Source organism: Phacochoerus africanus, chromosome 8 (assembly GCF_016906955.1).
Source record: "Phacochoerus africanus isolate WHEZ1 chromosome 8, ROS_Pafr_v1, whole genome shotgun sequence".
In the NCBI taxonomy this organism is placed as follows: Eukaryota; Metazoa; Chordata; class Mammalia; order Artiodactyla; family Suidae; genus Phacochoerus; species Phacochoerus africanus.
This window is the reverse complement of record NC_062551.1, coordinates 135,160,390-135,187,494: the sequence shown is the minus strand read 5'-3', so window position 1 is coordinate 135,187,494 and position 27,105 is coordinate 135,160,390. Positions and strand designations below refer to the sequence as shown.

The window sequence follows — 27,105 nt, the reverse complement described above, 5'->3', positions numbered from 1 at the left end:
TTCCTACCTTCAAAGAAACAATCTAGGAAAGAAGACAGCGTTAAATGATGCATATTCAAAACCGCTATGGAATTTTTTCTGAAATTCTTCAGAGCCAAGTTCATTAGTCACATTAGACTCAAGTTAGGAATGAAAGAACATCAGTTTCATTACTTAAATTTCATTTTTAGCACAAAAAATATTTGTCTATGCTGTATTTCTGCACCAAACCTGATTAATCCTAATCAAAATTAAATATCCTTAAAAAATAATTGCCAATAAAGATATTCTGAAAGCTGTTGTGAAGTTCAGCTCCAGAGTTCCCGTTGTGGCACAGGGAAAAGGAATTCGGCTAGTATCCAGAGTTGCTATGAGCTATGACATAGGTCACAGATGTGGCTCAGATCCCTCATTGTTGTGGCTATGGCCTAGACCAGCTCTGATTTGACCCCTGGCCTGGGAACCTCCATAGGCAGCAAGTGCGGACCTAAAAATCAAAAGAATAAATAAATAAAAGTTGGGTTCCAAAAACATTTTAAACAATGATGACATCTATTAGGTAAAAGATGTTCTACTTGTCTTTGCTTTCCCCCCGCCCCCCAACCCCCATTTTTGGCCGCCCCACGGCATATGGAGCTCACAGACCAGGGATCAGATCCAAGCCACAGTCTTGACCTAAGCCACAGATGAAGCAACGCCAACCTTTAACCTACTGTGCTCAGCCAGGAATTGAACCAGCGTCCCACCGCTCACAAGACACAGCCAATCCCATTGTATCACAGTGGGAGCTCTTGTTTTTGCTTTTTCAATAAAGCTTATTAGCAAATCAGTAGTTCTACCTTATAGTCACATCTACCTAATATAACCACTGTATTTCAAAGACCTCCTCGAATTAAGTAATATTTTTAAATTACATATTAAAAAGGAAATAACCATAACATAGAATCTTCCCAAAGGACTTTAAACTCTAAATACATCATAAACTCCTGAGTTCTTTTTATCTTATTAACAATTTTCTCTTAAAAATTTTTTATCAATTGGCTAGGCACACTTCCTATCCCTGCCATTGCAAAAATCATGACTCCTTTACCCCAGTCATTGTTTTTTCTTTAAATACCCAGTATTCATATTTATTTGTTTGTTTGGTTGGGTTTTTTTTGTCTTTTTTTTTTTTTTTTTTTTTTTGCTATTTCTTTGGGCCGCTCCCGCGCAGCATATGGAGGTTCCCAGGCTAGGGATCGAATTGGAGCTGTAGCCACCGGCCTACGCCAGAGCCACAGCAACGCGGGATCCGAGCCGCGTCTGGAACCTACACCACAGCTCACGGCAATGCCGGATCCTTAACCCACTGAGCAAGGGCAGGGACCGAACCCGCAACCTCATGGTTCCTAGTCGGATTCGTTAACCACTGCGCCACGACGGGAACTCCCCCAGTATTCATATTTATCATTATTATTACTGGCTTCCGTTTCCCAGTATGAAGAAAATAGTAAGTCTCTCATTCCCAAGAGAATAATACATTTTTAAGAATAACACATTTTTAAGAATAACACAGGAGTTATTCTTAAAAATGAGAGCAATACTTAAAATGCCTAATTATAATAAATCACCACAATTTGGCTAAAAGTAACCCAAGTTATTTTCACCATTTTTCGTTTGTTTGGTCTTTTTGTCTTTTTAGGGCAGCACCTGCAGCATATGGAGGTTCCCAGGCAAGGGGTCAAACTGGAGTAGCTGCAGGCCTACACCACAACCACAGCAACAGCAACACATGGGATCCTTAACCCACTGAGTGAGGCCAGGGATCGAACCCACATCTTCATGGATGCAAATGAGGTTCATTAACCACTGAGCCACAACAGGAACTCCCACATTTTCTGTTTTTTCATGGCTGCACCTGTGACATGTGGAAGTCCCTGGGCCAGGGATCAAATCTGAGCAGCAGTTCTGACCTATGCCACAGCTACACCACAGCTGGATTCTTAACCCACCACGCCAGGTAGGGAATGGAACCCACAAATCGCAACAACCAGGGCCACTGCAGTGGGATTCTTAAACCACTGTGCCACAGCAGGAACTCTGATTTTCACTGATAAATGAATGTAAACTGAGCGCAGTAGTTCCTTTAAATATATTATTAGGATTCCGTAACCCTGACTTCAAGATGTAATCTATTAATATCTTCAAAAACTCCCCTAAAGCAGAAAATTAAAGACCGATTAATAACTGACCTTTTCAATTAAAAACAATGATTTTCATTCTTTTTTGTACCAAGCACTGTTATTGGCAAAAAATAAAAAGTATGGTTCATGCTTCCAGTATTTGTACAGTTACTTACAAATTATATTTTACTGTACTTATTATATACATTATGAAATACACAAAGAACTCCAGAAATTCTTAACGATGAGGAAAAATACATATAAATAACATTTTCTTCCTATCTCCCAATGGATTATCTCAAGCATCCTCTGGAATGCATATACCTAACCCATGCTTTTTTTTAAGGATCGTTTTTACTGTATTAAAATTCATATATTAAAAACTTCCCCATTTTAACCATTTTAAAGTATACAATTAAGTAGCATACAGTCATGACGTTCAGCCCCTAACAAACAATTATCTGCTTTGGGTCTCTACGAATTTGCTTCTTCCAGGTATTTCACATAAATGAAATCATTACAATATATGACCTGCTGTGTCTGGCTTCTTTCACTTAGCATAATATTTTCAAGATTCATCTATGTTGTAACATGTAAAGTACTTCATACCTTTTCATGACTAAATAATATTCTATTGCATTGATAAAACTTAATTTTTTTAATCCACACAAACATATTCGTTGTATCCACCTTTTTACTATGTGAACAGTGCTGCAATGAACTTTTTTTAAGCCCACAGCTGCAGCATATGGAAGTTCCTGGGCTAGGGGTCGAATAAGAGCTGTAGCTGCCGGCCTAAACCACAGCCACAGCAACAAAGGATCCAAGACATGTCTGTGACTTACACTGCAGATTGCAGCAACACCAGATTGTTAACCCACTGAGCAAGGCTAGGGATTGAACACACATCCTCACAGAGACTAGTCAAGATTCTTAATCTGCTGAGCCACAACAGGAACTCCTGAATACTTGCTTTTACTTCTTTTCAGTATTTATCTAAAGCTGGAACAGCTGGATTATATGTTAATGTTATGTTTAATATTTCAAGAAACTCTCATAGATGGGAATAAGGTGGCAGAATAAAAGGACTAGAGCTCAACTTCTCCCCTAAAAACAACAAAATTTACAACCAAATGCTGAGCAATCTTTAACCAAATGGACCAGAAACTTTCAAAAAGATATCCTACTCCAGAAGACAAAGAGGAGGCCACATGAAGAGGTAGGAGGGGCGGTTACGCAATATAAGCAACCCCATACCTCCCGGGTGGGAAGCCCCACAGACTGGAAAGCAACTGGTTCACAGAGACTCATCTACACAAGTGAGAATTCTGAGCCCCACATCAAACTCCCAAGTGTGGGGATCTGGCACTGGGAGAAAGAGACCCTGGAGCATCTGACATTGCTGGCCAGTGGGGCTTGTGCACAGGAGCTCCATGGGACTGGGGGAAACCAAGACCCCATTCTTAAAAAGCACACACAGACTTTAATGTGCACTGGGGCCCAGGGCAAAGCAAAGTCCCCATGGGAATCTGGGTCAAAACTGACTGCAGTTCTTGGAGGACCTCCTGGGAAAACAGGGGTGATGTGGCTGGTTGTATGGGAAGGACACTGAATGCAAAGCTCTTGGGAATAATCAGAAGCATTCCTTTCTCTGGAGGTGGCCATTTTGGGAAAATCTGGCCAGCCCCACCCATCAGCACTGAGAAGTCCCAGGCCAAACAGCAATCCAGGTGGGATCACAGCCCCACCCTCAGTAAAACAGGCTGCCTAAAGACCCCCCAGGCACACAGCTGCCTCTAATCTCACCCAGAGACAAAGCCCCACCCACCAGAGGGATAGGAATCAGCTCCACCTACCAGTGGGCAGGCATCAGTCCCTCCCATCAGGAAGCCTACAGCAAGCCCCTGGACCAACTTGAGCCACAAGGGGGACAGACACCAGAAGTAAGAGAGGCTACAACTCTATTATCTGTAAAACAGTCACCACACCAAAAACCTATAAAAATGAAAAGACGGAGAACTATAACTCAGATGAAGGAGAAAGAAAAAACCCCAGAGAAAAGCTAAGTGATCAAGAGATACTCAGCCTCCAGGAAAAAGACTTTAGACTGTTTTGATGCTGAAGACAATGCAAGACACTGGAAATAAACTAGAGGCAAAGATGGATAACTTGCAGGAAACACTGAGCAAAGAGATACAAGATATAAAACTTAAACAAGAAGAGATGTAAAATACAATAGCTGAAATAAAAATTTGATTAGAAGCAGCCAACAGCAGAATACGGGAGGCAGAAGAACGAATAAGTGAGGTGGAGGAGAGCTTAGTGGAAATCACGAATGCAGAAGAGAAAAGAGAAAAAAAATTGAAAACAAATGAAGAGTCTCAGAGATCTCTGGGACAATGTTAAACACACCAACATCTGTATTATCTGGGTGCCAGAAAGAGAAGAGAGAGAGACAGAAAAAAATATTCGAGGAGATAATAGCCAAAAACTTCCCTAACACGGGAAAGGAACCACACACTCAAATCCAGGAAGCGCGAGTACCATATAAAATAAACCCAAGGAGGAATACACCAAGACACATATTAATCAAACTGACCAAAATTAAAGACAAACAAAATACTGGAAGCAGCTAGAGAAAAGAAACAACATAAAAAGGAACCCCAATAAGGTTATCAGCAGATTTTTCAGCAGAAACTCTGCAAGCCAGAAGGGAGTGGCAACATATACTTAATGTGATGAAAGGAAAAAACCTCCAACCAAGATTACTTTACTCAGCAAGGCTCTCATTCAGATTTGAAGGAGAAATCAAAAGCTTCACAGATAAGCAAAAGCTAAGAGAATACAGTACCACTAAACCAGCTTTACAACAAATACTAAAGGAAGTTCTCTAAGCAGAAAAGAAAAGGCCACAACCAGAAACAAAAATACACAAATGACAAGACTCACCAGTAAACGTATGAAATCATACATGCACAATTCTGCCACCAAAATCAGAAATCATGAGAAGAGGTGGGTACAAATGCACAACACTGGAGATGCACTTGCAATTAAGAAATCAACAACTTAAAACAATCTCATATTAAAACAATCTATATATATATAGACTCATATCAAAATTTCAGGGTAACTGCAAACCAAAAATCTACAATTGATACACAAACAAATAAGAAAAATCAACTCAAATACAACACTAAAGAGTGTCATCAAACCAGAAGAGGAGAGAACAAAAGAAGAAGGGAAGAAAGAAGAGCAACAAAAACAAATCCAAAGCAATTAATAAAATGGCAATAAGAACATACATATCAATAGTTACCTTAAATGTTAATGGACTAAATGCCCCAACCAAAAGAAACAGACTGGCTGAATGGATACAAAAACAAGACCCATATACATGCTGTCTTCAAGAGACCCACTTCACTTCTAGGGACACATACAAATTGAAAGTGAGAGGACAGAGAAAATATTCCATGCAGACAGGAATGAAACGAAAGCTGGGGTAGCAATATCATATCAGACAAAAATAGACCTTAAAATTAAGAATATTTTAAGGGACAAGGAAGGTCACTACATCATGATCAAAGTATCAATCCAAGAAGAAGATATAACAATTTTAAATATCTACACACCCAACATAGGTTCACCACAATATATAAGGCAACTGCTAACAACCTTAAAAGGACAAATAAACAATAACACAATCATAGTGGGGGACCTGAACACCCCACTTACAGCAATGGACAGATCATCCAGACAGAAAACCAATAAGGAAACACAGGCCCTGAATGAGACATTAGACCAGATAGACTTAATACATGTTTATAGGACATTCCATCCAAAAGCAACAGAATACACATTCTTCTCAAGTGCACATGGACCATTCTCTAAGATTGGTCACATCCTGGGCTACAAATCCAATCTTGGTAACTTTAAGAAAATAGAAATCACATCAAGCATCTTTTCCGACCACAACGCTATACAACTGGAAATCAACAACATGAAAAAATCTGCAAAAAACACAAACACATGGAGACTAAACAACATGCTACTAAACAACCAATGGATCACTGAAGAAATCAAACCTCCAACAAATAAAAGTCCAGGATCAGATGGCTTCACGGGTGAATTCTATCAAACATTTAGAGAAGAGCTAACACCTAGCCTTCTGAAACTATTCCAAAAAGTTGCAGAGGAAGGGACACTCCCAAACTCATTCAGGCCATTCAGGCCACCATCACCCTGACACCAAAGCCAGACAAAGATACCACAAAAAAAAGAAAATTATAGGCCAGTTTCAGTGATGAACACAGATGCAAAAATCCTCAACAAAATACTAGCAAACTGCATCCAACAATACCTTAAAAGGATTGTACATCATGATCAAGGGGGATTTATCCTAGGGATGCAAGGGTTCTTCGATATCCGCAAATCAATCAGTGTGATACACCACATTTACAAACTGAAGAATAAAAGCCATATGATCCTCTCAATAGACACAGAAAAAGCCTTTGACAAAAATCCAACACCCATTTCTGATAAAAACCCTCCAGAAAGTGGGCAAAGAGGGAACCTAACTCAACATAATAAAGGCCATATATGACAAACCCACAGCCAACATCATTCTCCATGGTGAAAAGCTGGAAGAATTCCTGCTGAGATCAGGAATAAGATAAGGATTCTGCTCTCACCACTACTAATCAACATAGTTTTGGAATTCCTAGCCATAGCAATCAGACGTAAAAGAAATAAAAGGAATCCAAATTGGAAAGGAAGAAGTAAAACTAACACTATTGGCAGATGACATGATACTATACCTAGAGAACCCTAAAGACTCTACCAGAAAACTGTTTGGGCTCATCCATGAATTTGGCAAAGTCGCAGGATACAAAATTAATACACAGAAATCAATGGCATTTCTATACACTAACAATGAAAGACCAGAAAAAGAATTAGGGAAGCAATCCCGTTTACCATCGCATCCTAAAGAATAAAATACCTAGGAATAAACCTACCCAAAGAAACAAAAGACCTGTACTCTCAAAACTGTTAAGACGCTGATGAGAAAAATCAAAGATGACACAAACAGACGGAAAGATACACCATGCTCCTGGAGTCGAAGAATCAATATTATCAAAATGACTATACTACCCAAGGCAATCTACAGATTCAATGCAATTTCTATCAAACTACCAAGGACATTTTTCACAGAACTCAAACAAAATATTTTAAAGTTTGTCTGGAAGCATAAAAGACCCAGAATAGCCAAATATATCCTACAAAGAAAAGCAGAGCTGAAGGAATCAGGCTCCCTGACTTCAGACTATACCACAAAGCTTGTCATCAAAACCATATGGTACTGGCCAAAAAAAAGGAAAGAAAGAAATATGGATGAGTGGAATAGGATAAAGAGCCCAGAATTAAACCCATGCACCTACAATCAACTAACCTATGACAAAGGAGGCAAGAATGTACACTGGAGAAAAGACAGCCTGTTCAATAAGTGATGCTGGGAAAACTGGACAGCCACATGTAAAAGAATGAAATTAGAACACTCCCTAACACCGTATACAAAAGTAAACTCAAAATGGATTAAAGACCTAGATATAAAACCAGATACTATAAAACTCTTAGAGGAAAACATGGGCCAAATACTCTCAGACATAAACCATAGCACTATCTTCTCAGATCCAACTCCTAGAGTAATGACAATAACAAAAATAAATAAATGCGACTTAATTAAACTTAAAAGTTTCTGCACAGCAAAGGAAACCCTAAACAAAACGAAGACAACCCTCAGAATGGGAGAAGATATTTGCAAATGAATCGACTGACAAGGGATTAATCTCCAAAATTTATAAACACCTTTTGCAACTCCATACCAAAAAAACAAACAACCCCGTCACAAAATGGGCAGAAGATCTAAACAGACAATTCTCCAAAAAAGACATACAGATGGCCAAAAAGCACATGAAAAGATGTTCAACATCACTCATTATTAGAGAAAGGCAAATCAAAAACACTATGAGATACCACCTTACACCAGCCAGAATGGCCATCATCAAAAAGTCTACACACAATAAGTGCTGGAGAGGGTGTGGAACATTGTACAACACCTAGTACACTGTTGGTGGGAATGTAAATTGGTGCAACCACTGTGGAAAACAGTATGGAGATTCCTCAGAAAACTAAAAATAGAATTACCATTTGATCCAGTGATCCCACTCCTGGGCATCTATCCAGAGAAAACCATGCCTCACAAAGACACGTGTACTCCGATGTTTCTTGTAGCACTATTTTCAATAGCCAAGACATGGAAACAACCTAAATGTCCATCGACAGAGGAGTGGGTCAAGAAGATATGTGGTACATACACACAATGGAATATAACTCAGCCATTAAAAGGAACGAAATACTGGCATTTTTAGCAACATGGATGGACCTAGAAATTATCATGCTGGAGTTCCCGTCGTGGCGCAGTGGTTAACGAATCCAACTAGGAACCATGAGGTTGCAGGTTCGGTCCCTGCCCTTGCTCAGTGGGTTAAGGATCCGGCGTTGCCGTGAGCTGTGGTGTAGGTTGCAGACGCAGCTCGGATCCTGCGTTGCTGTGGTTCTGGCGTAGGCCGGTGGCTGCAGCTCCGATTCGACCCCTAGCCTGGGAATCTCCATAAGCCGCAGGAGCAGCCCAAGAAATAGCAAAAAGACAAAAAAAAAAAAGAAAAAAAAAGAAATTATCATGCTGAGTGAAGTCAGTCAGACAACATCAAATGCTTTCACTGACATGTGGAATCTGAAAAAAGGACACCATGAGCTCCTTTGCAGAACAGATACTGACTCACAGACTTTGAAAACCTTATGGTTTCCAAAGGAGGCAGTTCCAGGAGCGGGGGGATGCGCTGGGGTTGTGGGATGGAAATCCTATAAAATTGGATTGTGATGATCATTGTACAACTACATATATAATAAATTCACTGAGTAATAAAAAAAAAGAGGAACTCCCATAAAGATTGCTACAGTGGGTACACCATTTTATTTTACATTCCCACTAGCAATGTATGAGGGTTCTCTAATCCATTTTATAGATATCTAACTAATCAAGAGTACAATTTGACCCAAAACCCTAAACAGTCCATAATGGGCATGTTTTGATGGCACACACTGTCCACCACCTCTTTTCTGGAGTATATCCTCGCAGAAAGGGTATGCCAAAACAGACTTTGCCTCCAACCCTGCCCCACCTTCCCCAACAGTAACTCCATCCCTACCATTGATAATTTTGGCAGAAATAGAAACTCGATCCAGGAGAGTCAATCTACTGCAAAGTCAGTAACTAGGTTTTCTTTAGAGAAGGCAAGCAGCTCTGCAGAAGAAAGATCATGTAAAACAGGGACCAGGGCAAGCACATGGGAAGTCACTGCCATCTGCAAACTGAAATTATGGGGGCAAAAAATACTCCTAAAAAGAAAAAAACCACGGTCTGCAATGTATAAAGAGAAGCAGAAGTTAAGAGAGTATAATCTTGAATACTGACAGGTTACAATTTCACAGGGACTGGTTAGACTTTATTTCCTGACCTTGGATATTCATAAGACTGTCTACTATTTATTTATTTATTTAGGCTGCACTTGTGGCACACGGAAGTTCCCACACCAGGGATCAAATCCAAGCCAAGCTGTGATCTTACATCACACACAGTCACAGCAACCCTGGATCCTTAACCCACTGTGCTGGGCCGAAGACTGAAAGCATACTACTAAGAGATAATATCGGATCCTCAACCTGATGCATTGGAGCAGGAGCTCCACTACTATCTACTTAAAATGAAACTTTTTTCTTATTTGACATAGTGTGAATGGTTTTCTGATTCCTGCAAGCAACAACCTCTTAGTAAAACAAGCTCTGACTGCCTTGACTTTTTCTTGGTTGTTTTAAATAACAAAAAGAGGTTCCTCACTAGTTACTGGAATTCATACTGAATACTTTCTGAAGAGCCATACATACAAAGGCTTTCACAGGGAGGTTTTCTGGGGGTTTTTTTCCTTTTTTTTTTTTTTTTTTTAGGGCCACACCCATGTCTTATGGAGGTTCCCAGGCTAGGGGTCAAATCAGAGCTGTTGCTGCTGGCCTACACCACAGCTCACGGCAACGCCGGATCCTTAACCCATTGAGCAAAGCCAGGGATTGAACCCACAATCACAGGGAGTTTTTGAACGAATGAGTGTTATTCTTTTTAATCCACACTTTCATAGCCTTGCAAATAATGTGGGTTTTTCCCCCTCCCTAAAGACTCTACGTTTCTTATGGTAATAAATCTCAAAAGATAACCTTTCTTCAACTTGTTCTTAGTACCTGTTTTTAAATATATTTCACAGAATTCTTGAGTTTTCCCTCTTAAAATAGGAAGTTGAATGCAACTGTGTTGTGGTCAATATTATAAAATCTGAAAAATCATCTAGAAAAAAACCTTGATGACCAGTCAGATCAAGATTCACATACTTCCCCCACTTATCTAAAAAGTTAATCTTCCATTCTGGAGTTGCAAATACATTAAAGTTTCAAATAATTGACGCAAGCTAGCAATTTCTAGTTATAAACTAATACTGTAACAGACAATACACCTCAAATATAAGCAAAGTACATATCTGTTAAACTATCTGATCATCTCAGAATAACTTCAAAGGCACAGGACATGCCTTGTCATATTTAATTACTTCCAGTATCTACTAAAAATTATGAGTTTGTACAGAGAAAGTTGAATAATATCCTCTGATAAAAATCTTATAAATAGTAAGAAAGATACACATAATAGGGACACACATTTTCTTTCAAGTCCTTCAATTCAATAAATACAACGCCAACCAAGTTCTTATCATTCCATATGCTTTCTAAAGCTTAGTGGCAAAACCCATGGATTGTAATATTGTATTTGAAACCATATAAGACAATCTGATCATACCAAACTTGTAAATTTGTTTTATAATACAATGACTTACTCTCTTTTTACTCTACTATTAGCAACTGAGCTTACTTTTTTATATGGCCATGTAAAAACGTTAGTTTAACCAGGTACCGTGTTCACGAAAAGATCCCTAATGGTAATAAACACCCTTTTGCCTCCCACCCGCTCCCACTGTTGCTCCCCAATTCCTGAGTTTAGTGAATTATGTGAATGATTATGTATGTTATTCAGTTTTTTATGAAAATCTAAACTCTAGACCTTTTAGGAATTTTTTAAAAAAAAGAAATCATCACTAATATTAACTCCATAAATTCAGAATTTAAAAAGTCAAACTGGGAGTTCCCAGTGTGGCTCAGTGATAACACACCTGACTAGTGTCCATGAAGATGTGGCTCCAATCCCTGGCCTCCCTCCATGGGTTAAGGATCTGGTGTTGCCCTGAGCTGAAGTGCTGGTCACAGAATCTGCTCAGATCCCACATTGCTGTGGCTATGGCCAGCAGCTACAGCTCTGATTCAACCCCTAGCCTGGGAGCTTTGATATACCGCAGGTGCGGCCACACAAAGCCAAAAAAAATAAAAATAAAAGTCAAACTGATGGTATAAAAAATGTCTAGTATGAAAAGCATGCCAAATTCTTCTGACATTTTCAAAGCAGGATAATGCTTGACATTTCATCAACCAACTAGAAAGGCATCGATCCTTCAAGGAGCTTGAGGTTTACTGTATGGTACATGCTTACAGGAAATTATAATTTGCTATGATAGAGTATACAAGGAGCAATTAATCAGGCTTGGGAAGATAGGAAAGATTTCACAGAGAATATAATATCTAAACTGAGAAAGTCTTCTTTCTCCCCTTGCAGTACAAGGAAGGAAGGTAACCAAAGAAGTGGAGGCAAGGGTAAACCACAGCAGGCAATCAGGCATAGGAGAAATTCTAAAGTGAAAGAACATGATAATCAAGGAACTTAAGGTATAATTTGTTTCAAACACTGAATGAGAGGCAGAAAGTAGGAGAGTATTTTAAAATCATGCAGTAAATTCGTTTTAAAGAATAGGTTTTATTCTAAAGAAACCTACTCCAACTACCTTACAGGAGTCTCTTGGGCAAAAAGTGCACTAGCGTCACAGAAAGCAATTAAGGAAGCATTTCCAATAATGTAGAAAAGGAGAGTGAGGCATTAATTTAAGAAAGTGGCATTAATTATAAAGAAATGAAGTTGAATCGATGCTGGTAGGAGAGGAGAGTGTGGTAAAGAAGTAACTGAAGAGAGAGATGAGACTAAGATGCTGGAGTACAAGGACTGTAGCTCACGTTTTCTCATAAGAGCAACAAAATTATAACCAACTGCTTAACAACCTTCAACAAAATAGACCAGAAACTATCAAAACAAGATATCCTACTCCAGAACACAAAGAGGAGGCCACATTAAGACAGCAGGACAGGGTGGGCGGCCCACAGACTAGAAACTAACTGTATCACAGAGCTTCAGAGTGAGAATTCTGAGCACCATGTCAGGTTCCCATGCCTGGGGATCTGGCCTTGGGAGAAGGAGCCCCCAGCACATTTGGCTTTGAGGACCAGTGGGGCTTGTGTGCAGGAGCTCCACAGGACTGGGGGAAAGAGAGCCTCCATTCTTAAAAAGCACACACAGGCTTTCAAATGCACTGGGTCACAGGACAAAGCAGACTCCATAGGAATCTGGGTCAGACCTGACTGCAATTCTTGGAGGATCTCCTGGGAAAACAGGGGGTAAATCTGGCTCATCAGGGAAGGACGCTTAAGGCAAACGTATCAGGAATAATCATCAGTGTGTGCTCCTCTGAACATGGCCATTATGGAAAAATCTGGTCCCACCCACCAGGGCTGAGAGGCCCCAGGCCAATCAATATCCAGGTGGGAACACAGCCTCACTCATCAGCAAACAGGCTGCTTAAAGACCCACCAAGCACACAATCACCTCTGATTTCACCTAGAGACAAAGCCCCACCCACCAGAGGGATAAGAATCAGCTCCATCTAACAGTGGGCAGGCACCAGTCCCTCCCATCAGTAAGCCTACAACAAGCACCCACACCAACTTCAGCTAAAAAGGGAGTAGACATCAGAAGCAAGAGAGACTACAACTCAATAATCTACAAAGGGGAGACCACACCAAAAATCTGTACAAAGTGAAAAAGCAGAGAATTATGATTCAGATAAAATAACAAGAAAAAAACACAGGAAAACAGATAAGTGATCTGGAGATTACAAATTTCCATGAAAAAAACTTTAGACTGATGACAGTGAAGATGATTCAAGATATTGGAAATAAACTGGAGGCAAAGACTGATAAATTACAAGAAATACTGAACAAAGAAATACAAGATTTAAGGACTAAGCAAGCAGAGATGCAAATACAATAACGGAAATAAAAAATGAACTAGAAACAACCAACAGGAGAGAATACAGTAGGCAGAAGAATGAATAAGCTAGGTGAAGGAAGGACTAGTTGAACTCACTGATGCAGAGCAGAAAAGAGAAAAAAGATTGAAAAGAAACGAAGACAATCTAAGAGAACTCCGGGACATTGTTAAACACACTGACATCTGTATTATAGGGGTGCCAGGAGGAGAAAAGAGAAAGGGCCAGAAAAAATATTTCAAGAGATAATAGCCAAAAACTCGCCTAACATGGAAAAACTCAAATCCAGGAAGCAAGAGTACCACATAAAATGAACCCAAGGAGAAACACCCCAAGACACATATTAATCAAACTGATGAAAATGAAAGACAAAGAGAAAATACTGAAAGCAGCTAGGGAAAAGGAACAAGTAACATACAAGGGAACCCCGATAAGGTTATCGGCAGATTTTTTTTTTTTTTTTTAGCAGAAACCTCTGCAGGACAGAAGAGAGTGGCACAATATACGAAAGTGATGTAAGGAAAAAACCTGCAACCAAGATTACTCTACCCAGCAAGGCTCTCATTCAGATTTGAATGAGAAATCAAAAGCTTTACAAACAAGAAAAAGCTAAGAGAATTCAGCACCACTAAACCAGCTTTATAACAAGTACTAAACGAACTTCTCTAGGTAGAAAATAAAGGCCACAACTAGGAACAAAAATATTACAAATGACAAGGCTCACCAGTAAAAGCAAGTATACAATAAAGGTAGGAAAGCATCCAAACACAAATACGCTATTAAAAGAAGGAATCATGAGAAGGAAAGGGTGCAAATGCAGGACAGTGGAAATGCACTTGCAATAAAGAGACCAACAATTTAAAACAATCTCACACACACACACACACACACACACACACACCTATATCAAAACTTCAGGGTAATCGCAATCCAAAAATCTACAATAGATACACAAATAAGAAGCAATCCAAATACAACACTAAAGATAGTCATCAAACCACAAGAAAAGAGAATAACAGAAGAAAGGAAGAAAAAGAACAACAAAAACGAATCCAAAACAGTTAATAAAACGGCAATGAGAACATAAATATCAATAATTACCTTAAATGTAAATGAATTAAATGTCCCAACTAAAGACACAGATTAGCTGAATGAATAGAAAAACAACCCCATGTATATGCTGTCTTCAAGACACCCATTTCAGTTCTAGGGACACATATAAACTAAAACTGAGAGGATGGAAGGAAATGTTCCAAGCAAATGGGAATCAAAAAAAGCTGGAGTAGCAATACTCATCCCTGAAAAAATAGACTTTAAAATAAAAAATATTATAAGAGACAAACAAAGAAGGACATTACATAATGATCAAAAGATCAAGCCAAGAATACAACAATTGTAAATATATATGCACCCATCATATGATCACCTCAATATATAAGGCAATTGCTAAAAAACTTAAAAGGAAAAACTGACAAAAACACAATAAGAGCAGGGGAATTTTAACACCCCACGTACAGCAAAGGACAATCATCCAGACTGAAAATCAACAAGAAGACACAGCCCTTAAATGATGCATTCAACCAGATGGACTTGATAGATATTTCTAGAACATTCCATCCCAAAGCAACAGAATACACATTCTTCTCAAGTACACACAGAACATTCTCTAGGATAGATCACATTCTGGGCCACAAATCACACCTCACTCAATCTAAAAAATTGGAATCAAATCAAACATCTTTTGTGACCACAATGCTACAAGACTGGAAATCAAGCACAAGAAAAAACTGCAAAAACAGGAGTTCCTATTGTGGCACAGTTGTTAATGAATCCGACTAGGAACCATGAGGTTGCGGGTTCGATCCCTGACCTTGCTCAGTGGGTTAAGGACCTGGCCTTGGAACCTCCATATGCCGCAGGAGCAGCCCTAGAAAAGGCAAAAAGATTAAAAAAAAAAGGCAAAAACACAAATATGTTGAGATTAAACAACATGCTATGAAACTCATACTAAACAACCAATGGATCACTGAAGAAATCAAAGAGGAAATTTAAAAATACCTACAAGCAAATGACAATAAGGACACAACAATCCAAAACCTATGGGACGCAGCAAAAGCAGCTCTAAGAGGGAAGTTTACAGCAACACAAGCCTACCTCAGCAAACAAAAACAAAAAAAGCTCAAATAAACAACCTAACTTTATACCAAAAGCCACTAGGCGGAAAACAGACATGACCCAAAGTTAGCAGAAGGAAAGAAATCATAACGATCAGAGCAGAAACAAAGGAAACAGAAACAAAGAAAACCATACAAAATATCAAGGAAACTCAAAGCTGGTTCTCTGAAAAGATCAACAAAACTTATATAAACTCTTAGCCAGACTCTTCAAGAAAAAAAAGAGAGCGGACTCAAATCAATAAAAGTCGAAATGAAAAAGGAGAAGTTACAACAGACATCACAGAAATACAAACGATCCTAAGAGACTACTACATGCAACTACATGCCAATAAAATGGACAACCTAGAAGAAATGGACATAGTCTTAGAAAAGGACAACCTTCCAAGATGAAGGAGAAAAGATGCACAGACCAATCACGAGTACGGAAACTGAAACTGCGACTAAAACACTTCCAACAAACAGAAGTCCACCACCAGGTGGCTTCACGGGTGAATTCTATCAAACACTTAGAGACGAGCTAACACCTAGCCTTCTGAACACTTCCTAAAAGCTGCAGAGGAAGGGACACTCCCTAACTCAATCCATGAGGCCACCATCACCCTGATACCAAAACCAGACAAAGATACCACAAAAAAAAAAAGAAAATCACAGGCCAGTTTCACTGATAAACACAGATGCAAAAATCCCCACAAAATACTAGCAAACCGAATCCAACAATACATTAAAGGGACTGCACATCATGATCAAGTGGAATTTATCCCAGCGATGCAAGGATTCATCAGTGTCTGCAAATCCATCAGTGTGATACACCACATTAACAAACTGAACAATAAAAACTATAGGATCCTCTCAGTAGAGGCAGAAAAAGCTTCTGACAAAATCCAACACCCATTTCTGATAAAAACCCTCCAGAAAGTAGGCGTAGAGGGAACCTACTTCAACATAATAAAGGCCATATGTGACAAACCCACGGCCAACATCATACCCAATGGTGAAAAGCTTAAAGAATTCCCAGTGAGGAGTTCCCATCATGGCGCAGCAGAAACGAATCCGACTAGGAACCACGAGGTTGCAGGTCTGATCCCTGGCCTCACTCATTGGGTTAAGGATCGGGCATTGCCATGAGCTGTGGTGTAGGTCACAGACACGGCTCAGATCCTGCATTCTGCAGCTGTGGAATAGGCCAGCAGCAGACCTGGTTAACGACTGGAACCCTAGCCTTGGAATCTCATATGCCACAGGTGCAGCCCTAAAAAGCAAAAAATAAAAAATCAATTCATAAAAAAGAATTCCCACTGATATCAGGAACAAGACAAGGATTCTGCTCTCATCACTACTATTCAACATAGTTTTGGAAGTCCTAGCCACAGCAATCAGAGAAGTAAAAGAAATAAAAGGAATCCAAATTGGAAAGGAAGAAGTAAAACTATCACTGTTTGTAGATGACATGACACTATACCTAGAAAATCCTAAAAACTCTACCAGAAAACTGTTCAGGCTCATCCATGAATTTGGCAAAATCGCAGGATAGAATATTAAAACACAGGAGTTCCCGTTGTGGCTCAGTCGTTAGCGAATCCAACTAGGAACCATGAGGTTGCGGGTTCAATCCCTGCCCTTGCTCAGTGGGTTAAGGATCCGGTGTTGCTGTGAGCTATGGTGTAGGTCGCAGATGCGGCTCGGATCCCGCATTGCTGTGGCTCTGGCGTATGCTGGTGGCTACAGCTCTGATTAGACCCCTAGCCTGGGAACCTCCATATGCCACGGGAGCGGCCCAAGAAAGGGCAAAAAAGACAAAAAAAAAAAAAGAAAGAAAGAAAATTAAAACACAAAAATCAACTGCATTTCTATATACTAACAGGAAAAGATCAGAAAGAGAAACCAGGGAAACAATCCTATTTACCACTGCATCGAAAAGAATAAAATACCTAGTAATAAACCTACCTCAAGAGACAAAAGACCTGTACTCTCAAAACTGTAAGACGGGAGTTCCCGTCGTGGCTCAGTGGTTAACGAATCCGACTAGGAACCATGAGGTTGCGGATTCGGTCCCTGCCCTTGCTCAGTGGGTTAACGATCCGGCGTTGCCGTGAGCTGTGGTGTAGGTTGCAGACGCGGCTTGGATCCCGAGTTGCTATGGCTCTGGCGTAGGCCGGTGGCTACAGCTCCGATTGGACCCCTAGCCTGGGAACCTCCATATGCCGCGGGAGTGACCCAAGAAATAGCAAAAAGACAAAAAAAAAAAATGTAAGACGCTGATGAAAGAAATCAAAGATGACACAAACAGATGGAAAGACATACCATGCTCCTGGAGTCGAAGAATCAATATTATCAAAATGACCACTCTACCCAAGCAATCTACAGATTCAATGCAATTTCTATCAAACTACCAAGGACATTTTTCACAGAACTCAAACAAAATATTTTAAAGTTTGTCTGGAAGCATAAAAGACCCAGAATAGACAAAGCCATCCTGACAAAGAAAAATGGAGCTGAAGGAATCAGGCTCCCTGACTTCAGACTATACCACAAAACTTCAGTCATCAAAACCATACGGTACTGGCAAAAAAACACAAAAAACAAAAAAAGAAATATAGATCAGTGGAACAGGATAGAGAGCCCGGAATTAAACCCACGCAACTACAATCAACTAACCTATGACAAAGGAGGCAAGAATATATAATGGAGGAAAGCAGTACCTTCAATAAGTGCTGCTACGTGTAAAAGAATGAAATTAGAATGCTTCCTAACAGCATACACAAAAATATTAACAAAATGGATTAAAGACCTAAATACAAGACCAGATACTATAAAACTCCTAGAGGAAAACATGGGCCAAATACTCTCAGACATAAACCATAGCACTATCTTCTCAGAGCCACATTTAGAGTAATGACAATAAAAACAAACAAATGTAACCTAATTAACTTAAAAGTTTCTGCACAGCAAAGGAAACCCTAAAGAAATCTAAAAGACAACCCACAGAATGGGAGAAAATATCTGCAATGAACTGACTGACAAGGGATTAAACTCCAAAATTTATTAATAACTCCTGTAACTCAATACCAAAAAAAAAAAAAAAAAAAGGAACAACCCCATCACAAAATGGGCAGGAGATCTAAACAGACAATTCTCCAAAGACATACAGATGGCCAAAAAACACATGACAAGATGTTCAACATCACTCCTTATAAGAGAAAGGCAAATCAAATCCACTAGGAGGTACCACCTTACACCAGCCAGAATGGCCATCATCAAAAAGTCTACAAACAAGAAGTGCTAGAGAGGGTGCGGAGAAAAAGGAACCGTACTGCTCTGTTGGTGGGAATGTAAACTGGTGCAACCTTTATGGAAAACAGTGTGCAGATTCCTCTGAAAAACTAAAAATAGACTTACCATTTGATCCAGCAATCCCACTCCTGGGCAACTATCCAGAGAAAACCATGACTCAAAAAGATACATGCACTGCAATGTTCACTGCAGCACTATACACCCTAGCCAAGACATGGAAACAACCTGAATGCCCATCAACAGAGGAGTGGATAAAAATGATGTGGTACACATACTCACTGGAATATTACTCAGCCATTAAAAGGAAAGAAATAATGGCATTTGCGGCAACATGGATGGATTTAGCAATTGTCATACTAAGTGAAGTTAGTGACACAGTGAGACACCAACATCATATGCTATCATTTATATGTGGAATCTAAAAAAAAAAAGGATACAATAAACTTCTTAGCAGAACAAATACTTACTCATAGACTTGGAAAAACTTAAGGTTTCCAAAGGAGACAGGTTTGGGGGCGGGTAGGGATGGGCTGGGGGTTTGGGATGGAAATGCTATAAAATTGGATTTTGATGATCATTGTACAACTGTAAACATAATAAAAATTAATTGAATAAAAATGAGGTTACATTTTTCTAGACTAAGCAAGTAAAAGACACACCAACTACGTAAAAAGATGGTGTTGAATACTGGGTGTGTGGAAGAAGCAATGATAGGTTCAACTTTAGACATGTTCATTCCACTGAGGTTCTGTGAGACATGCAAATGGGGATATCTTATAAGCAGTCTGAAGCTCAAGAATAATCTGACTGAAGATGTAAATTTAGAAATGCATCAGTATACAGATGCTAATTTCATAGCAATGAGAATGCCCTGCAAGCGGTGCAAAATAAGAAGTAAATAACTAAAGCCTGGGCAGAGCCAAAAGGAATAGGGGAGAGAAAGAGAATTCACAATTATATATATGATCCGATATATAGATATTTATACATTCAGAACACCAAAGAAGAAACAAAAAGGAAAAGACAGAAAACAGAAATCTTGGGTCTTTGGCTGAACATAAAACTGCATGTATAAAACATCCAATTACCAGTGTTCTCACGAGGCTACAGTCATTGATGTTTCAAAGTGTCAGGGTAAAGGTCTTTTTAAATAAGACACCAGAAAGGCTATGCCATAGAAGTGAAGCTTAACTAGTCCTAGAGTACAGTCTACTCTCGACTTCCCCCTAACAAAGCTAAAAGTGTAAGCTTTATTAGGACCAAGGTAATTACCAAGTAAATTAACTATCTGTCAGATCAAATTTCAACACTTTAAGAGAAAGAAAACAAAATCAGACCCTCAACAACATATAGTGTCCACCATACAAATATTACTGGACATATGAAAATAAAATCATAACACACTAAGGAGCATGATGCCTAATTAGAGAACTCTGAATAAATTACTCAGTCTACTCTCGCCACTTTACAAATAAAATCATATTAAAGAGACAAGTAGAAGCAGCTTTCCACAAGAATATAAAGGAGGAGTTCTACTGGTTAAGGATCCAGCGTTGTCACTGCAGTGCTTGGGTTGCTGCTGTGTCAAGGTTCAATCCCTAGCTCCTGGGAGCTTCCATATGCCATGGGTGTGCCCCAAAACAAAAAACAAAACAAAACCAAAAAAAGAATGCAAAAAAAAATAGTGTTAGATTCCACTGAAGAAAGAAGGAATGGAGGCGTAGGGGAGCAGGAGTAGAAAGGTCACAAAACATATCTTCCCACTTACTTTATAATACCTGGTGATATGAATCATCACATAAACAGTATACATAGTATATAGTCTACTAGTATGTAAAAACGCAACATTTTTAGCCGACTACAAAAATTATGGAAACAAAGCTCCTGCAACTATAGGCTAAGTTTCAACTAATCTTAAATAAATGATTATCTTAGATGGGTTTTATTGCCAATGAGTATTAACTGCCATATATTAAAAAACAATTACTGTTTATCCAAAATTTAGATATCCAGTAACCTACGTAAGACACAGCTTCCAAATTAGAAAGGGAGCAAACAAGAAAATACACTATTAAAACAAACATCCTATGAACTAATGCTTTAATTACTCATTACAAAAGAAATTCCTCAGTGCATCACTTAAGAATTACGAGACAATTCTGACAAGTTTGATTATTCTGATTTCCTAGTATAAAGAAAACTAAAAGGAGTCAATTAGAAGGGAAGACAATTATTAGAGGAAAGTATCACGACAGCACAAGCGACCAATAAAAGCCAACCAAAATGAAGAAGAAAATTTTAAGAAACCATAGAACTTAGAAAAGAAGCCAAATTATAAAAACATAAAAAGGAGAGAAGCCCAAGCCATTTAATACAGGTGAAAACAGACCTGGCAGAGAAAGTATCACTATATAACCTCTGTCAGCAAAGATGACCCTAAATCAAAATGGAAAGGTTGGAGTTCCCGTCGTGGCACAGTGGTTAAGGAGTTAACGAATCCAACTAGGAACCATGAGGTTGCAGGTTCGATCCCTGGCCTTGCTCAGTGGGTTAATGATCCGGCGTTGCCGTGGCTCTGGTGTAGGCTGTGTAGGTTGCAGACGCGGCTCGGATCCTGCGTTGCTGTGGCCCTGGTATAGGCTGGTGGCTACAGCTCCGATTAGACCCCTAGCCTGGGAACCTCCATATGCTGCAGGAGCGGCCCAAGAAATGGCAAAAAGACCAAATAAATAAATAAAACTTAAAAAAAAATGGAAAGGTTAAATTATACTTGAGTATAAACATACTTGGATTACAACTGAGTCACTTTTAGAAACCACTGAGTCACTTTTAGAAATCACTGACATCAGCTGAAATAAAAGATGCTGGTATTCAAATGGAAAAACAAAGAGTTTGCTGAATACTTTGGTAAGTCAATGGCTTATTCCACTTAGCACCAAATATTTTATACTTAGGACAGTTATCTCCCTCCTCCCATTAATCTTTGTGCCAAAGGCTGGCTGGCTCTTGCATTCCACAGCCACTTCCCATGAGTTGAGAAGATACACCAAGCACGAGTTTTCCCTAGTAAAACTTCTGGCTTTAAGATACCTAACTGCATTCTAAACTATCCCCCACAAAGTTTTTTGTTTTGTTGGAAATTATCCAAATCCTCTATTTTAAGTCATGTGGTAGCTGTAGTTTTATTTCTCCGTTTGTACATGGTAGTTATCCTTCAGAGACACACTAACAAAACAGTCTTTAAAACAATGGATATGAAAGTATTTTATTTAATAAACATTTACTTACCTATAATGCTGATTCTCTGATAGATAAAACCAGATAATTACAGTTACAGAGCTTAAATTTGGGCTAACAAATTTTCAAAACTGAGTATCTGCTCCATGAGCCTTCTCAACTTAGAAACCCCTCCAAGTCCATGGAATAAATCCTTATTGGATGAGGTAACTAAGTATAGTTCAGACCATCAATTATAAGACAGAAGTTCTAATATCATTTCTACCTGGAATCCATCATACTTGAAATAAATAAAAACCTTAATTATGAGTTAAGAAATGGGGACTGTATATTGCCACCAATGTTGTCTACTTTCAAGTTGTTGTAGATGTCAAGTGAGAAACTAGATGAACTGCTTTGAAATTATGAAACACAGTACAAACGTAAAATTATTTTATCCAGGGCAGGAAAATTCTTAGTGCTTTCTAAGCAAAATCCATTCCTAGTCCTGGAGTTTACTGGCCCCTTAGAAGAAATTATCCTGACAAACAGTAAAAGTAGGAGTTCCCATTGTGTCTCAGGGGCAATGAGCCTGGCTAGTATCCATGGGGGTGCAGGGGGTTCAATCCCTGGCCTTGCTCAGTGGGTTAAGGATCCAGCGTTGCTGTGGGCTGTGGTGTAGGCTGGAGGCTATAGCTTCAATGTAACCCTACCCTGGGAAGTTCCATATGCCATGGGTGTGGCCCTAAAAAGACCAAAAAACCCACATATACACACAAAAAAAACAATAAAAGTAGTAGGAAGTAGTGAATCCAGAAGAACTGATTTTTCTTTGTAGTTTCTGAAACTGATGAAGTATCAAATAATTCATCATAAGCATTGTGCAACAAAAAGACATATATTTAGTACAACAATGTTTTCAGAGAAACAAGTTTGAAACTACAATTCTTATAACATTCCTTAGTATGGCTTGAAAATAAGATCCTTATCTAAAGACTACATGAGTAGTAACTATCTCACTTTTATACTTTATCTAGAAACTTATAAATTGGTATAAACGTTAGCAATTTTAAGACCTCAAAAAATCTACAAACCTCAAATCTCACTTTTCACCTGTTCATGAACGCTTACATGTAGCTATTCAAGACCCTTCAATTACAAATGTATTTAAGTATTCTTATCCAATGACAATTCAGAGGCAACTAACCACATCACGTTTTCATTTGAAAATTTATTTTCCATTGATTGCCTTGTGAACTGAAAAGCTCTGAACATTAAAGCCCAGGACCTAAATTCTCCCATACTTGCTCTCTTCAGAGTCAGAACTTCAAAACTTAGAGGTCATTTGCAGTGCTTCTGATTTTAAATCAGCAAAAGGTCAATTCCCAAACAGAAAGGACAACTCACAGTTAAGCACATGATCTGAGTCAGTCCAGTTATTCAGGCCAAAAAAGGGGTCATTAAAGTGGTATTATCTACCACTTTAAGACTCTATCAACCTTGAAGATGAGAGTGTCTTGAGATAAAGGATATTTCTTTTTTATTCCCCACCCTCTAAGAAGGCACATTCCAGGAAAATAATCCACTGCTGGAATCATGCCAGAGAAGAAAATATTCTTTAGTCCCTTGCTCACATTTGAAGTTCTCCACTGGAAAAATAAATACATAAAAGCACACTGTAGGTTTATGTGCTAGAGAAGAGGGATGACAGCTAGAGCCAAAACACCTGCAGGTTCACTTCTCGGGCCTCTGGCCTAATTACCATGTATCAGATCCAAGTTTAAGACTCTACACATAACATCTTTTTAAGCATTTACAAGTGATTAGATGACCCCATATAAGCTACCCTTGCAAACAAGATGGATAAACTATAAGAGAAATGTTAGGATAAAAAGGCTGCTGATTAAATGATCAATGTTAATTCAAAGAAGAACTACAACTGGTATAAAGAAGAGCTATGTCCTCCCAGCTCCAGACAAAGAACTATGTCACACTCAATGCTTTCTATTCATAATATATTTTCTAAACTGGCTATCAGAAAGTATTTATTCCAAAGTTGTGGAGATCTGTGTGTGCAGGAAAATAATCCATCTACCCCAAGTGCCTTTTTTCTTCTTTACTCAAAATGCCTTTTAACATTTTCCTACTGCCAGAAATTTACTTGAGAATTTAAAGCACTAGACAGGTATCACCATGCTCTTTTTAACAGTGACAATTAGGTAAGAAGAGTCAAAACTTTTTATCTAACCATCTCTCGGCTATAGATAAAAAGCATAAGAATAGGAATTTTACTGAAAGAGATAACATCTGATATGATCAAATGCCTCCTCCGAATTTTCTTTAAATTATCTCTAACCAAGACACCATCAAGATGCTTCCTCTCCATCTCACTTTTCCCAATTTGCTTCCTTTGGGGGGGGGGAGTTAAAAGTGAAGTGTCAAAAGGTGCCATTTTCAAAAGATTAGGAACAAGGCAAAAAAGCAAGAAGGAATGATTCTTTTGCCCAAAGTCACTCAATAAGACATTAACTTAAATTTGAGAACATTGTCCTTAACTACCATCCAAATTCCAAAGGACACTGTATAGCCTAAGGAACCCATGAAACTGCACTGCTCTTAAGGTTTAGGAATATGGACCTCACTCTTCAAATGTTATAGCCACTATCTTTAGATAATTGCTTTTATAGGAGTATCATCATTCAGAATCAACAGAATAGCTCTTACAAAAAAAGGTAACGTAATGTATCATTAATAGCCATCATTAATAGCCAACTTCTGGGCCTTAGTAAGGTTATTAATAAGAGAGCATCTCTTTTGCCAAAGAAACACTAAATAGCAAAAAATAGAATAGAATATCATTTTGTAAAAATGCACATTTCCTGAGTTTTTACTATTTCCCCAAGACATACACTCTGCTTCCTGGTGCCTGTAGAAAAACAGCTCAACTTTTGAAAACTGATAAGAACTCAACTTATCTCAAATTGAGTTATTTTTTCATTTCAAACTGGACATCGAACATTTCAAATACATGAAAATACTAACAGTTCCACAAAACAAAAGAGCATAATGCCCAGATAAAATGTATATTAAACATATACAACAAGGACCTACTGTACAGCACAGGGAACTATACTCAATATCTTATAATAACCTATAATGGAAGAGAATGTAAGAAAAGAATATATAGGAGTTCCCGTCGTGGCGCAGTGGTTAACGAATCCGACTAGGAACCATGAGGTTGCGGGTTCGGTCCCTGCCCTTGCTCAGTGGGTTAACGATCCAGTGTTGCCATGAGCTGTGGTGTAGGTTGCAGACGCGGCTCGGATCCCGCGTTGCTGGAGTAGGCCGGTGGCTACAGCTCCGATTAGACCCCTAGCCTGGGAACCTCCATATGCCGCAGAAGCGGCCCAAAGAAATAGCAAAAAAAAAAAAAAAAAAAAAAAAAAGACCAAAAAAAAAGGAAAAAGAAAAGAATATATTTATTTACATGTATGACGAATCACTTTGCCATACACCTGAAACTAACACATCATAAATCAACTATATTTCAATAAAATTTTTTAAATGCTATTTATAAAAAAAAAGAAAGAAAATTTTCAGAAAAGAGACCTATGCTAAAAGGCCACCATGTTATCATATACAAATCTGAACTATACATAATCATGGCAAAAAGACTAATATACTCTACAACCAGGATTGGATACTCTCATCGGATACATACCAGAATCTGAGAACTGTCACAACAAAAACTATACAAAGGTTCCTCAAATCAGTATTTTTTTCCTTTTGGCCATGCCCCCAGCATATGGAAGTTCCCAGGTCAGGGATCAAACCTGCACCACAGCTGTAACCAGAGCCACGGCAGTGACAATGCCAGATGCATAGGCCACTGAGCCTCAAGGGAACTCCTCAAATCAGTATTTTTGCACAGCCTATATAATCTGATTGTGCTATCAATTAAAAAGCCTACTTTATAGAAGAAAAAGTGATTAACATATATGTTAAGTCTGATCATATTTGTGATAAGCAGTTTTGTTAATAGTTCCTTTTAGGATGATTTAGACATAGTTAGCTCCAATTCATTCATGTTACTGCCCAGACTACTTTAAAGACAATCTAAGCAAAAATGGGATACATCTGGACATTGAATTCCTTATTTTAAAAAGTACCTTTATCACAAAGGTTGAGAACTGATAGCATTTTAAGATAATCTCTCTTATACTTTAGAATCAGGAAAAAGCTGTCTCAAATGCTTTATGTAAACTATAGAGCTGACTAACTTGCTAATTAGCTAATTACAACATACAACTAGCTATCATAGTATTAACAGTAATATCTACTTCTCTACATCACAAAAGTCAAATACGATGCTTAAGGCGTAATTTTTAAATCAAAACTTTTAAATGGAAATTAGATATAAGTAACTAAGATAAAAGTAGATTTGCAGCTTGCCAGATTTCCCTTATCTGCATGATATCTATGCCCTCATTAATTATTTTATATTATCTGGAAGGCATACACTTCGTAAAGCTTGACAACTAAAAGTCAAAGTTTACTGTGATAACTAAAGATGTTTCCATTTTATAAATTAACTCGAATGGTGTGACACTTATTTAAAAAGTAAAAACACCATCAACCATGTTTCCACATGTCTTTTCTACCTGAGACATGTGAAATATCAAAATTAGAAAACCATATCATCATTGAGAAGAGTAATAAAGCTGAACACTAACTAATTAGTCTTTTTTTGGGAGATCTGTTTTTTAAAGTTGAGAATATCATTATGTTAAACCCAGAATTTCAGCTAAAGAATTAATTTTAGCTGTAATTAAAATGTTATAAATAGTTATGAATAGATACGGAAAACTTAGGGAATAATAAACAAAGCAGAATTCATGGTTACCATATTTACACATA

The 27,105-nt window shown here is 38.5% G+C and overlaps 1 protein-coding gene across 4 annotated transcripts in view; it reads right to left on the bottom strand.

The window, feature by feature from the left end:
• ZZZ3 (zinc finger ZZ-type containing 3) overlaps positions 1-27,105 on the bottom strand; it is a 136,583-nt gene that overhangs the window by 55,014 nt on the left and 54,464 nt on the right. The window lies entirely within an intron of this gene.